This window comes from Sapajus apella, unplaced genomic scaffold, assembly GCF_009761245.1.
Source record: "Sapajus apella isolate SASKATOON/1434 unplaced genomic scaffold, GSC_monkey_1.0 scaffold103, whole genome shotgun sequence".
NCBI lineage: Eukaryota > Metazoa > Chordata > Mammalia > Primates > Cebidae > Sapajus > Sapajus apella.
In genome coordinates this window covers 5116111-5132406 of record NW_022437043.1, presented here as the reverse complement: position 1 = coordinate 5132406, position 16296 = coordinate 5116111, and positions in this window count along the sequence as shown.

Sequence of the window (16296 nt, the reverse complement as noted above, 5' to 3'; positions counted from 1 at the left end):
AATGGGCGACTTCCTGTGGCTCCAATCGCCAGCCAAAGGGGCACCCGGACCGGTGTATTTTGTACGGAGAACCGCTGCTCCGGGGCGCTGACAAAGCAGCCCTGCGGCAAAGCAGCGGTGCTGGCCGGCACAGCCTTGCTGGCCGAAGCAGCAGCGCTGGTGACCTGTGGAGCTCCTCTGCCTGGGAATTTCCTAGTCTGTGGGCAATAAATATGCGGCGTCCACTCACCCTCTGTGCTTTCACTGGGAGCTGCAATCCTGAGCTGTTCCTAAATGGCCATCTTGGAAGAATCCCCAACACTGTTTATTAAACAGGAAATGCTTTTCCCATTGCTTGTTTTTGTCAGGTTTGTCAAAGATCAGATGGTTGTAGATGTGTGGCGTTACTTCCAAGGCCTCTGTTCTGTTCCATTGGTCTATGTCTCTGTTTTGGTACCAATACCATGCTGTTTTGATTACTGTAGCTTTGTAGTATAGTTTGAAGTCAGGTAGTGTGATGCCTCCAGCTTTGTTCTTTTTGCTTAGGATTGTCTTGGCTATGTGGGCTCTTTTTTGATTCCATATGAAGTTTAAGGTATTTTTTTTTCCAGTTCTGTGAAGGTCAATGATAGCTTGATAAAGATAGCAGTGAATCTATAAATTACTTCGAGCAGTATGGCCATTTTCATGATATTGATTCTTCCTAACCATGAGCATGGATTGTTTTCCCAGCTGTTTGTGTCCTCTCTTATTTCCTTGAGCAGTGGTTTGTAGTTCTTCACATCCTTTATTAGTTGAATTCCTAGGTATTTTATTCTCTTTGCAGCAATTGTGAATGGGAGTTTGCTCATGATTTGGCTCTCTGTTTGTCTGTTATTTGTGTATGGGAATGCTTGTGATTTTTGCACATTGATTTTGTATCCTGAGGCTTTGCTGAAGTTGCTTATCAGCTTAAGGAAATTTTGGGCTGAGACGATGGGGTCTTCTAAATATGCAATCATGTCATCTGCAGATAGAGACAATTTGACTTCCTCCTTTCCTAATTGAATACCCTTTATTTCTTTTTCTTGCCTGATTGCTCTGACTAGAATTTCCAATATTATGTTGAATAGGAGAGGTGAGAGAGGGCATCCTTGTCTAGTGCCAGTTTTCAAAGGGAATGCTTCCAGTTTTTATCCATTCAGTATGATATTGGCTGTGGGTTTGTCATAAATAGCTTTTATTATTTTGAGATACATTCCATTGATACCTAGTTTATTGAGAGTTTTTAGCATAAAAGGCTGTTGAATTTTGTCAAAGGCCTTCTCTGCATCTATTCAGATAATCATGTGGTTTTTGTCTTTGGTTCTGTTTATGTGATGAATTATGTTTATAGACTTGCGTATGTTGAACCAGCCTTGTATCCCTGGGATGAAGCGTACTTCATCATGATGGACAAGCTTTTTGATGTACTGTTGCATTCGATTTGCCAGTATTTTATTGAAGATTTTTGCATCAATGTTCATCATGGATATTGGCCTGAAATTTTCTTTTTTAGTTGTGTCTCTACCAGATGTTGGTATCAGGATGATGTTGGTCTCATAAAACGTGTCAGGGAGGATTCCTTTTTTTTCTATTGTTTGGGATAGTTTCAGAAAGAATGGCACCAGCTCCTCTTTGTACGTCTGGTAGAATTCAGCTGTGAACCCATCTGGACCTGGACTTTTTTTGGTTAGTAGGCTATTAATTGCTGCCTCAATTTCAGACTTTGTTATTGGTCTATTCAGGGATTCAACTTCTTCCTGGTTTAGTCTTGGGAGGGTGTAAGTGTCCAGGAATGTATCCATTTCCTCTAGATTCACTGGTTTATGTACATAGAGTTGTTTGTAGTAATCTCTGATGGCAGTTTGTATTTCTGTGGAATCAGTGGTGATATCCCCTTTATCATTTTTTATTGCATCTATTCAATTCGTGTCTCTTTTCTTTTTTATTAGTCTTGATAGCAGTCTATCTATTTTGTTGATCTTTTCAAAAAACCACCTCCTGGATTCATTGATTTTTTGAAGTTTTTTTTTGTGTCTCTATCTCCTTCAGTTCTGCTCTGATCTTAGTTATTTCTTGTCTTCTGCGAGCTTTTGAATTTATTTGATCTTGCTCCTCTAGTTCTTTTAATTGTGATGACAGGGTTTCGATTTTAGATCTTTCCTCGCTTCTTATATGGGCATTTAGCACTGTAAATTTCCCTCTAGACACTGCTTTAAATGTGTCCCAGAGATTCTGGTATGTTGTGTCTTTGTTCTCATTGGTTTCAAAGAACATCTTTATTACTGCCTTCATTTCATTATTTATCCAGTAGTCATTCAGGAGCAGGTTGTTCAGTTTCCATGTTGTTGTGCAGTTTTGAGTGAGTTTCTCAATCCTGAGTTCTAATCTGATTGCACTGTGGTCTGGGAGACTGTTTGTTATGATTTTCATTCTTTTGCATTTGCTTAGGAGTGATTTACTTTCAATTAACTTGTGTATGCTTCACGAAGTTCTCATGCTGTGTTTTTCAGCTCCATCAAGTCATTTATGTTCTCTAAGCTGGTTATTCTAATTAGCATTTTGTCCAACCTTTTTTAAAGGTTCTCAATTTCTTTGCATTGGATTAGAACATGTTCCTTTAGCTTAGAGAAGTTTGTTATTACCCGCCTTCTGAAGCCTGCTTCTGTCAATTCGTCAAATTCATTCACCATCCATGTTTGTTCCCTTGCTAATGAGGAATTGTGATCCCTTGGAGGAGGAGAGGCGTTCTGGTTTTTGGTGATTTCATCCCTTTTGCACTGATTTTTTTCCCATCTTCATGGATTTATCTACCTTTAGTCTTTGAAGTTGGTGACTTTCGGATGGGGTCTCTGAGTGGATGTCCTTTTTGTTCATGTTGAAGCTATTTCTTTGTGTTTTTAAATGTTCCTTCTAACAGTCAGGCTCCTCTGCTGCAGGACTGCTGGAGGTCCGCTCCAGACACTGCTTGCCTGGGAATCACCCGTGGGGGCTGCAGAACAGCAAGGATTGCTGCCTGTTCCTTCCTCTGGTAGCTTTGTCCCAGAATGGTATCCGCCAGATGTCAGCCAGAGCTCTCCTGCATAAGGTGTCTCTTCGGATATATGAGGGTCAGAAAGCCGCTTGAGGAGGCAGTTTGTCTCATATCAGAGTTCAAGTGCTGTGCTGGGAGCTCCGTTGCTTCCTTCAGAGCTGCTGGGAAGGGATGTTTTAAGTCTGCTACAGTGGAACTCACAACTGCCCCTTTTCCCAGGTGCTCCGTCCCGGGAAGGTGGGGCTTTATTTATAAATCCCTTGCAGGCTGCTGCCTTTTTTCAGAGATGCCCTGCCCAGTAAGGAGGGAGTCTAATCACAGTCTGCCTGCAGAGGCATTGCTGAGCTGCCTCAGGCTCTGCCCAGCTGCTGTGTGAACTTCCTGGGTTTTTGTTTGTTTTTTTTTTTTTGAGACAGTCTCACTCCCTCACCAGGCGCCAGACTGGAGTGCAGTGGCGCAACCTTGGCCCACTGCAACCTCCGCCTTGGGGGTTCAGGCAATTCTCCTGCCATAGCCTCCTAAGTAGCTGGGGTTACAGGTGTATGCCACCACACCCAGCTAATTTTTGTATTTTTTTAGTAGAGACGAGGTTTCACCATGTTGGTCAGGCTGGTCTCAAACTCCTGACGTTGTGATCTGCCCGCCTCGGCCTCCCAAAGTGCTGAGATTAGAGGTGTGAGCTACTGTGCCCAGCCCCAGAAATATTTATATGCAAATTATATATTTTCAAATTGTATGACAGAGGATGGTTTTTCTCTAGAGCTTTTCTAAAATACTTAAGAATAAGAGTAATAGCAATATTTTTTTCTTAATTTTTTAGTGAAAAAAAGGATAAGCCAGTTCAAGTACTGAAATTTTTGGTTTTGTGGAGATAGGTAAACCAAGGTGTTTTGTTTCAGTAGGATTGTTTTCAGTGTGTTGAAAAGAAATCAAAGGCAGATTGTTATTAGGAAGGGAAAACATGGTTTGAAAAAAAAAGAATTCAGCCTTTGTTCATTAATCATTCTAGTAATGTGGACAACTATATTTAAAAAGCATAAAAATGGGTAACATAGATAGTGTCTGCTCTTAAAATTCAAAGAAAACCATGTCTCCTTAGAAATGTGAAGATTAATTTTCATAGTATAGGACTCTGATCTGTGAATCACATACACATTTTGCATTGCCACAAAGCAGAAAAAGCAAGCTTAATGAGAGAAGAATATGTGAATAATGATTGGATTTAGGAATACACTGGATTTTTTAGTAAATATTTACTAATGGAATACAAACTCACATATACTAGATATTTTCTCAGACCTGATGACTGTATGTATGGCCTATGAAGTTGGTGGACTCAGGAGTGTTAAAGATAACATTTTCAGCACAGGTATGAACTTTTTACATTGAAGAATGGTAGCTGTAACTAAATATTTTTGGCTCCAGTAAAAGGTTTGTGTGTGTGTGTGCATGTATGTATGTGTGTTTGTGTGTGTATGCTAAATAAAGTACAAAGTTCAAAAAAGTTACCCATCCATGCCTATGAATTGACATGCGTAAGAGTAAATGAAAGGAGGTTTATGGATATAAAAGTATATCCAATAGCATAAGAGTGAAAGTATAGTGGAGTTTGGGGGACAAGGTTCTGGATGCCAGTATTTTAGCCTAGCTACAAGAGGAAAACAAGTGGGTTTTATGATCAGATCACACTCAGTATCTTCAAACTTGGTAGAATAGAATAATGGTGTAATTCAGGGGGTCCCAACCTCCAGGCCACAGACTTGTACCAGTAGAAGACAGTCCGTGGCCTGCGAGGAACCAGGCAGCACAGCAGGAGGTGAGCAGTGGGGCCAGAAGCTTCATCTGTGTTTACAGCTGCTCCCTATCACTCACATTATCGCCTGAGCTCCGCCTCCTGTCAGATGGGGGGGGCGGGTATTAGATTCTCATAGAAGTGCAAACCCTGTTATGAACTGCAAATGTGAGGGATCTGGTTGTGCACTCCTTACGAGAATCTAATGCCTGATGATCTGTCACTGTCTCCCATCACCCCCAGATGGAACCATCTACTTGCAGGAAAATAAGCTCAGGGCTCCCACTGATTCTACATTATGGTGAATTGTGTAATTATTTAATTATATATGACAGTGTAATAATAATAGAATAGTAATAAAGTGCACAATAAATGTAATCCACTCAAATCATCCCGAAACCATCCCCTATCCTTGGTTCATATGGAAAAATTGTCTTCCGTAAAACCAGTCCCTGGGGCCAAAAGGGTTGAGGACTGCTGATGTAATTTATGCATTTTATAAATATTGAAAACCTGCTATATTTTATCTTCTGTAAAAATAATGGAAATATTAGTGATTTTCCCTTATGGGTAAGTTGGTTTATTTATTACTTAGGGTAAAACTGAGCTGCTATAAGAACTAACTGGGTACTAGACAGCCCATGTAAATGGAGACAGGCTGGCTTGGTTTAAATCCAGCTTGACACAGGACCCATGTAATCTTGAGCAAATTATTTACCCATTTTGAGCTTCAGCTGTTTCTTCCGAAAGCATGTATAATAATATCTACCTCAGAGAGTTGCCATGAAAATTAAATGAGTTTAAATACATGTATTATGTGTTAATACTTATACATCACTTAGAACAGTATCTGGCATGTCCTAAGTGCTGTATAAGTTTACAGCATATAATAAGAATCATCATTATCATCATCATCTGATTTCTTTGTCTTCAGTATGGATAAGTTGCATGTGGCTTCTCTATACTAATCTAACTGTTCTGTGTTTCAATTTCACCTTCTTTTTCTCCTTTTGGGGGGAAATGTGGGATTGAAATCCTATAATAGTAAATTTCTATAAAAAGCTTTATTTCACAATAAGATAGTAGGTGAATTCAAGAGGAACAATTCATTGGTTCCATTTTTAATAAAAACTGTGGCAAGATCATGAAGAGATAAGAGATGTAACGAAAACCAAAATAGACCTTTGAGTCATTTGCTTTCATCAACCGTAACATATTGAATAAGGAAAAAGATTATGAATCTAAGTACATTGGAAAAACAATTCACATAAGCCCACATCTAATTAGTTCACAGAAGCCATTCCTTAAATATGCTTCATTTCAAAAGAATTTTAAACATAATTAAAACTTACAAGTCCTAATAGAAGCAATGCAAGAAGAACCTTGAGATTATTAGTTACAGTCAAATTTTACTTATAGATTCTTATACTATGTTAATTCTCATAAAGGTGAGTTGTGAACCTAATCAATGTAGAAAAGTCCTCAGTGACAAATTTGGATGAAGAATGAACACATTCTTCATCCAAAATTTCTCACGGGGAGGATAGCCTATGTATGCACCAACTGTGGAAAAGTCTTCGTTCAGAAGTCACACATCTTCACACGTCAGACTTTTCATTCTGGAGAGAGAGCTTATGTCTGTACTGAATGTGGAAAGGCCTTTACTTACAAATTGGTCTTGATTACACATCAGAGAATTCCCACTGGTGAGAAACCTTATGAATATGGCAACTGTGGGAAAACCTCTACCCAGAAGTCTCACCTCAACATACATCTGAATGTTCATACTGGAGAGAAACCCAATGTATGTACTGAATGTGAAAAAGCCTTCAACTATAAGTCAAATTTAGTCACACATTAAAAAGTTCATGTTAGGGAAAAACTCAATGAATGCAGTGATTGTTTTCTTTGAAGTCACAGCCCCATGAGAATCAACAAAGTCATGTAGGAGAGAGACCCTATCCATGCACTAAGTATGGGAAGGCCTTCACCAAAAAATCACATCTCCTTGCACATCAGAAAACTCATATTATCTTGAAATCCCGTGATATGGTTTGGATTTGTGTCCCCACCCAAATCTCATGTTGAATTGTAATCCCCATTGTTGGAGGAGGGGCCTGGCAGGAGGTGATTAGATCATTGGGGACAGAGTTCTCATGAATAGTTTAGCACCATCTCTGCTGGGTACTGTCTAGTGAGTGAGTTCTCATGAGATCTGGTTATTTAAAAGTGTGTGGGACCTCTCCACTTGTTCTTTCTTCCTCCTGCTCTGACCATGTAAGACATGCCTGCTTCCCCTTCACCTTCCACCATGATTAAAAGTTTCCTGAGGCCTCCTTAGAAGCTGAGTTGATGCCAGAATTATGCTTCCTGTACAGCCTGCAGAACTGTGAGCCAATTAAATCTCTTTTCTTTATAAAATACCCAGTCTCATGTATTTCTTTATGGCAGTGAGAGAATAAACTAATACATTCCATATCTGTATGTCCTGAGTGTGAGAAGACCTTTCCATGCAAGTCAGTTTTGATTACAGATCAAAGAGAATTTACACTGGAGAGAAGCCTTGTCAGTGTGGCGACTGTGGGAAAGCCTTCACACACATACACATACACACACACACACACACACACACACACACACACACACACACACAACTAGCTGCAGCAGCAGCAAATTCACACAGGAAAGAAGCCCTGTGTATGTACTGAGTATGACAAGGCCTTCACCAACAAGTCAAGTTTGTATAAGCACCAGATTACTCATTCTCCAGCTAAACCTTATAAATGAAGTGACTGTGGGAAAGGCTACACCCACAGATCAGCTTTCAATATGCATCCAAATATCCCTACCTAAAAGAAAATCTGTATGTTTCTTGAATATGAGAAAGGCTTCTCAGAGAAGTCAGATCTAAGTGTATGCTATAGAATGCATGCACCAGAAAAACCATGTGAGTATATTCATGAGAGAATTTAAGAAGAGAAGCCCTAAGAATTCATCAGAGCAGCATCTTTCCATATTTGCACGACCTCACTATGTGGAGTATACACTGTTGGTGCCTCACCCTGATCCCTTTGACTGGCCAGGGCACCCATTTTCCAGCTGCTGCAAGTGCTGCAGCAAACAGCTTATACCTGTAGCTTTTTCCAGAGCATTGCCTTTGGCTTTCCATAGTGCCAGCATTCCTGGAGATGGTTATACTACCCTCCTAGGGGATTAGCCAATGAGTGATTTATACAAGGATACAAGAGCCCAAGTTCCTCCCTCAAGGCAGAACAACTTAGCAGTGTAATTTACAATCCAGAGGCGCCTCCCCCTCCCCACACACCTCTGCCCTGCATGGAGCCAAGGCTTGACTCTACATGAAACCACATCCTTGTGATGACTCCTTCTCCTTCTCTAACTTTCTCTTATTCCCTTACAGGTTCGCCATGAAGAACACATAAATCATATGCTTCCAGATAGCCTCTGTGTATATGAGGGAATCTGACCTAAGACAGTATCATAGAATTCATAAACCCAACAGAGAAGAAATTGTTAAAATTTAATCCTTTGGGAAAAGACTTACCACAAAAAGCATTATAACATAAATCGATACCAAACTCTTTATAAAAAAAGGAATATGGAAAATAATGTAAATGCTTTTCCTGTTTTCTGTGAAATTTCAAATATTTTATAGTGTCAACAAACTAAGTTATAGGACAACTAACTAGTATATCTGATATAGACATACCCTGAATTCAAGAGGCTATGTTTTGTAATACACTGCAAAACAGAAGGTATAGTATGTGTTTTAAATATTTTTGAAATATGATATAATTGTGCCTATGAAATATGTTACCTAGTGTGTATTTCTAGCAAGAGATTCCACAATAAAACCATGATTTTGATTCCCTTATATATATAGGATTCTGTTTTTATGTAAATGTGTAAATACAATCTTATCATACTAGCTTTTACTTCACAGTACTTTTTCTCTTCTTTCTGTAGACATTCATGTGAATTCCTAAACACAATGCTATTATTCTTTCTCATTACTAGTAAATAATAATTGTATACACTTATGGAGTACATGTGATATTTAAGATACATGCATACAACGTGTAAGTGTAATGATCAAATCAGGGTAATTGGCATATCCATCACCTCAAACATTTATCTTTTTTTTGTGTTTGGAATCTTGCAAGTCTTTCATTTTCTTCTAGATATTTTGAAATATAAAGTAAATTATTAACTATAGTCATTTTATTGTGCTATTGAACACTAGAACTTACTCTTTCTATTTAGCTGTGTGTTTGTACCCATTAACCAGCCTCTATTTATCCGCTTTATCCTTCCCTGCCTCTGGTATCTGTAATTCTCCTCTCTACCTCTAGGAAATCAACTGTTTTAGCTACCACATGAGTCTGAACACAGGGTATTTGTCTTTCTGTGCCTGGCTTATTTCATTTAACATAATGACCTCCAGTTCCATTCATGTTGCTGTAAATGACAGCATTTTATTCTTTTATGGCTGAATAGTATTCCACAATACTATCATTCTTATTAGATTTTAATATGTAGTACTTTTAATCTTTTTATTTGCTCAACTTCCTCATCCTTTTATTCTACCTCCACTTATACCTGCAATCCTCCCTACAGACCCCAGTGCAAACCGTCATGTTTGAACCGTTTCACTCTTATTTTCATATTTGTAATACACACATGAATATACACACACTTCTATATTACACACATACATTCTTTTTGGATGTTTTACAAAAGTGACATTATATTATGCTCAATTCTCTACAACTTGATTTTTTCGCTCTATAATACTTTTAAAATAGTGACATAAAACTCCACCGTGGTAGAATTTTTTCCATTCCCTGCAACTATTTATCCTTTGGGTAAGTGCCAAATTTATTCTCCAGTATCTAGAGAACTGACTGAGGTTTGTCTAATCTAAGCTGGGCCCCACTGTTGGCACTACAACTGGGGCAACTGTGCTTTACATGTCTACCATTCTGGAGCTGAGACTGGGAAGCAGCAATTACCTATATTTCTTCTTATAGTGGTGCAAAGGGGCAAGAGGGCAAGCCAGTACAGGCAAAGCCTTGTAAGGCATCGTCTCAGAAATTACATATTACTTCTACTCATATGCAATTAAGCAAAGCAAATCACGTGGACAAGCACAAAGTCAAGGGGGAGAGAGTACGGATACAGGGAGGAGGGAAAAATTGGGACCAATCATTCAATATCTTAAAGCTCAATGAATGGTCACTCACCCCTTTCCCTGACTTTTTTCTAATAAATATCCCAGAAAGTTAGTATAGCATAATAGTTAAATGCATCAACTCAGAAACCAAATTGCCTAAGATTTATAAAGAAATATAAAGATTTATAACTATAAGCCACCCCCCCAAAAAAAAACATAATGATAGTGATTAACCTCACCAGGTATTAGAACATACTGTAAAGCCTTTATAATTAAAACTATGTGGTAATGTCACACGAGTACATAAACCAGTGAAATGGAATATAAGGTCTAGAAATAGATCCAAATACAGAATAAATTTTTATATATGATTGAAATGGCATCTCAAATCATAAGAGGCAAAGATGAACTTTTACATAAATAGTGTTGTTTCCTAGGATTACAGTAACAAATTACGACAAACTGTGTGGCTTAAAACAACAGAAATTTTTTCTCTTACAGTTCTGGAGGCTAGAAGTCAAAAATCAAGATGTCATCAGAGCTGATTCCTTCTAGAGGTTCTGGGGGAGAATCTGTTCTATGCCTCTCCTAGCTTCTGGTAGTTCCAGTGATCTTTGGAATTCCTTGATTTGTAGATGCATCACTCCAATTTCTGCCTCTGTCTTTACATCACCTTCTCTGTTTCTTTTTCCTCTTCTGTCTGTTATAAGGACACTTGTCATTGGATTTAGGGCCCACTGGCTTAATCCAGGACGATCTCATCTCAAGATCCTTAACTTCATTACATTTGCAAAGATCCTTTACCCAGGTTCTGGGGACACAACTTTTGGGGAGACAACAATCCATTAGACATGGCCATTTAGAAACATATTAAATTTGATACATACCTTACACCATACATGAGAGCAAACTCCATATGGATCAGAGATTTAAATGTAAAAATGAAATAATATACAAGTATTAGAAGAAAACTTGGGTATATTCATTTCTAGCCCAGATTAGCTGCGCCTTAAAGTTCAGATATCTCAGAGAAATAAATTGGTTAATAGATGTAAAGCATTTGGAAGAATGCATGCAATCAGTCAATGCTTGATGAATAGTGGACATGTCCTTAAGATTCTCAGAGGTTGTTTGCTTCTCCTTCATCGTGACTTCTCTTTCCATCTCCCTATTGTAGCACTCAGGGTGGAACTTTACCACCTTGACTTCTCTTCTCTCTCCCTCAGTGGTAACACCCACATGGAGACTGTATTACCCTGAACTCACTCACAACCACGAGGATTATTTACCTAGAGGGATATATATCACACTGACATCTTCCCCGTCTTCTCCAGTGGTATTTCCCAGTAGTTTACTGTACCTCCATGACTTCCCCATTTCTTCCAGTGGTATCTTTCGGAAGAGGATGACTCTATCCTGAATTTTTACCTCTGTCCCACAGTTGTATCACTTAGGAGATCATTTCTCTGCCTTGCCCCATGCCATAAATTGAAGGGACACTTCAGCTTCTATAAATACCACAGATCCCTGTAGCTCAGATCCAAACACCGCTACTCTAAGAATCCTGCCTAGAGAAGACCAACACCTCTAATCCCTGACCACTTTGTTAAAACAAGCAAGGCCCCTTCCTTCTCTGTATGTAATGTATACTTTTCCAAGAGGGCAGCCCCCATGGGGAAGTTCACCATAAACTGTACCATGTTCCCTGCCTGAAAACACCACTTATGGAGACCAAACACAGACTATCTGTACCATTTTGACTGTTGGCCAACTGTGGTGTCAATGTTCCTAAGTATTTGCAAAACCACAGCTTCAGAAGCTGTGGTGCTAGGGGTGAGCACCCAAAGTAACAGTGGCTTTTAGTGCAGGAGTTAGTGCTACTGCATGGAAGATATCCAAGGTTGGAAGGGTTTAGCACGGATGACCTGAGGCATGGGGGGATAAAAGGGATTTGTGGGGGAGTAATATATTTCAAAAAAATCTTAGCAATTTTGTAGATATCCTTCAGCAATAATTTTTTATAGAATATCTTTATTATGTTTTTAGTTTTTTTCTAATTAAACAAGGAAAATATGTGTGTTCTATAAATATCTTTTTTTTTCTTTTTTTTTTTCCCCATTTATTTATTTTATTGCATTTTAGGTTTTGGGGTACATGTGAAGAACATGCAAGATTGTTGCATAGGTACACACGTGGCAGTGTGATTTGCTGCCTTCCTCCCCATCACCTACATCTGGCATTTCTCCCCTTGCTATCTCTCCCCAGCTCCCCACTCCCCACCGTCCCTCCATAAATATCTTTTAAAAGAGGAGCAAAAATAAATTACCAGTAATTTTATCATCTACATATAATATTTCTGTGTGTTTATAGATGGAAAGGTAGATATATTTTACAAATATTAATTTATACTGTATGTAAAGGTTTGAAATCTTTTTTGATTACTTAAAAATAATTTTCATATTGAATATTTTATGTCAATAGAAATGATTCTGTGTCCGCTATTTCAATGGTATTCCACTACATAGATTTTTTTGTTTGAGACTGAGTCTTGCTCTGTTGCCCAGGCTAGAGTGCAATAGCATGATCTCAGCTCACTGCAACCTCCACTTCCCAGGTTCAAGCGATTCTCCTGCCTCAGCCTCCTGAGTAGCTGGGATTACAGGCGTGTGCCACCATGCCTAGCAAATTTTTGTATTTTTAGTGAGATGGGGTTTCACCATGCTGGCCAGGCTGATCCCAAACTCCTGATCTCAGGTGATCTACTTGCCTCAGCCTCCCAAAGTTCTGGGATTACAGGCATGAGCCACTGCTTCTGGCCTGTAAATATTACATATTTTATTTTAACCAAGATCTTACTGTTGGTTATTTAAGTTTTTCTTCATTTCCTGCCTTGCTTAACAGAATTGTGCTGACTCTGCTTGTGATTTTTTTTTTTTTTTTTTAATTTGAGACGGAGTTTCGCTCTTGTTACCCAGGCTGGAGTGCAATGGCGCGATCTCGGCTCGCCGCAACCTCCGCCTCCTGGGTTCAGGCAATTCTCCTGCCTCAGCCTCCTGAGTAGCTGGGATTACAGGCACGCGCCACCATGCCCAGCTAATGTTTTGTATTTTTAGTAGAGACGGGGTTTCACCATGTTGACCAGGATGGTCTCGATCTCTTGACCTCGTGATCCACCCGCCTCAGCCTCCCACAGGTGATTTTTAAATTACCCTCTTTGGTTATTTCCTTAGCATATATTTTTAGATTATAACTTTTGAGAAAAGAGCATAACCCATTATTACGCTTTTTTATATTCTTTCCCAAATTGCCCCTACACTGTTGTATGCTACTATAAGCAGTACCCATTAGCCCACACTCTAACCAACCTTAGATGTTATTAGGTTTTACCTTTCTTAATTTGATCCATGTTAGATAGTATCCCATTTTTATTAAATTTCCACTACTTTTTAAAATTCAAGATACCTTTAAAACTTACATTTTTCATTATTTTTAGAAAATTTATTTTCCTTTACCTTGATGATTTTTCTGTTGATTGACTTAGCTTATCTATTTTTAAAGAGCTTTTTATATATTAAGGATAAGAACCTTGATAATAGTTTCTCTTATATATAAATTTGTGACTATTTCTTGCTTCTTGGTGATTTGCATTTTTTTTTTTTTTTTGAGACAGAGTCTCACTCTGTTGCCCAGGCTGGAGTGCAGTGGCAAGATCTCAGCTCACTGCAGTCTCCATCTGCTGGGTTTAAGTGATTTTCCTGCCTCAGCCTTCCAAGTAGCTGGGATTACAGGTGTGTGCCACCACACCCAGATAATTTTTTTATTTTTGGTAGAGACAGTGTTTCACCATATTGGCCAGGCTGGTCTTGAACTCCTGACCTCAAATAATCCACCCTCCTTGGCCTCCCAAAGTGCTGGAATTACAGGCATGAGCCGCTGTGCCTGGCCATCATTTGCATTTTAATTAAGGTAGAGTTTTTTTTTTTTTAATTGTAGATTTATCGAAATTATATGTGTGTATACTAAAAATAATCAAGTGGTTTTACAAGAATTGCTATGAAAAATAGTTGTCTTCTGCTCTGCCCCACCTCTCATCCCATTCTCTTATCCCAGAAGCAATCACATTTTACCCTTTTCATGGATTCTGTTGGTATTTACCTTCATAATTGTCAGAAACAGATTGCTTCTTCTTGATTTTTGTTTCTATCTTTCTTTTTTTTTTTTTTTTTTTTTTTTCTGAGATGGAGTCTCACTCTGTTGCCCAGGCTAGAGTGCAGTGGCATGATCTCGGCTCACTGCAACCTCCACCTCCCAGGTTCAAGCAGTTCTCCTGCCTCAGCCTCCCAAGTAGCTAGGACTACAGGCCTGCACTGCCATGCTAGGCTAATTTTTTGTATTGTCAGTAGAGACAGGGTTTCACCATGCTGTCCAGGCTGGTCCCAAACTCCTGACCTCGTGATCCACCCGCCTCAGCCTCCCAAAGAGCCAGAATTACAGGTGCGAGCCACCGTGCCCAGCCCCTGATTTTTCAATATTAAAGATTTTCTACTGACTGAATTCCTACTGGAAAAAGATGTAGTTGTCTGTCTCATCCCATATGCACATCACTCGCATACATACATAATTCTGCCTCCATCCTCCTAATATAGATGCATCATGATTGTGGTCAGACTTAGGGCCAGTGATTATTATCATTATGGCTTTGTAAACTGTAGTCACAGTTGAGTTGAATAATATAGATACTGTGATTACTATTCCTTTTCTGTTTCTTTGTCTTCTCTGGCACTAACAACTGTGTGGTTTAGTTGTTTATTTAATTTTCTATATGTTTATTATTACTCCATCTCCAAATTTCCCCTCTGATACATTGACATATATGGCTGCATTATGTTGCAATTCTTCCCGTCAAGAGATGGAATCAATTTCCCTATCCCTTGTATCTGGCTGTCCTTGTGACTTAGTTTAACCAATAGAATAGAGTGGAAATATTGTGTCAGTTCCAGAGCCTGAGCTTCAAGTGGCTTTGCAGCTTCGGTTTTCATCTTTTTGCTGCTTTGAGACTACTATGAGAGGAAATCTGGGCAAGACTATTGAATGAGGCAAGATCAAGCGTAGAGAAGTATCAGCTTTCCAGCTGTCCGCATCAAGCCCCCAGACATGTGAGTGAGCCCATCTGAAAACATTTAGTCCCAGTCAAGCTGCCAGATGACTGCAGCCCCACTAATGACATTAGACAAGACTAGCAGAACCACTCTGCCCTCCAAATGAGCCAAGTTAAAGCTGCTGTCCTATACAATCATGAACAAATAAATGGTTGTTGTTTTTAGCCACTAAGTTTTGGAGTAATTTGTTTTGTAGCAACAAATAACTGAGGTACTTTCCAAGTGTGTAAACCTCCTCTCTGTAATCTCAAATGTATTAGGTAATAACGTAAGCAATTATACTTGCAAATGTCCATATAATATTTATGTTCCAGGCATGTCTAAGTACTCTACATGCATTAACTCATTTCATCTTCATTGAGGAACATAGAACAAGTAAATGGTCTAATGTTATATAGCTGGTAAATTCTGGGGGTGTGATTAAAATTTGAGTTGTCATATTAATATAATTTGCTATTTTTCATGAGTCTAAAGAAAACTTGTATGATTATTTCCATACATGCTAAAAAGATTTTTATACAATTCAACATCCATTCATGATCGATTACATACCATATGATCTCATTTATATAACATTGTGGAAATGACAAAACTGTAGGGACAAGGACAGATCAGTCATTATAGGAACTGGTGAAGAGGAAGAATTTGGCTACAAAGAGGTAGCATGAAGGATCTTTTAGAGGTTATGAAACTGTTCTTTATCCTTACTGTGATGCAGACCCAAAAAAGGTCAATTTTACCGTATGAACATTTAAAAACCTTCAAGAAAAGTGGAATTGATGGATACTTTCTTAACATTTAAAAATTTATGTACCTCAATCCAAAAGCCAGGATCTGACTGTGTGTGTGTGTGTGTGTGTGTGTGTGTGTGTGTGTGTGTGTGAGATACATTTTTTCTTTTTTCCATTATTTTATTTTGTAATATCCTTATGGGCCAGGAACAATTATCGTCATCATCATTATTAATCTTTATCCTTTTTTTTTTTGAAACGGAGTCTTGCTCTGTCACCAGGCTGGAGTGTAGTGGCGCGATCTCGGCTCACTGCAACCTCCACCTCCCAGGTTCAAGCGATTCTCCTGCCTCAGCCTCCTGAGTAGCCGGGATTACAGGCACATG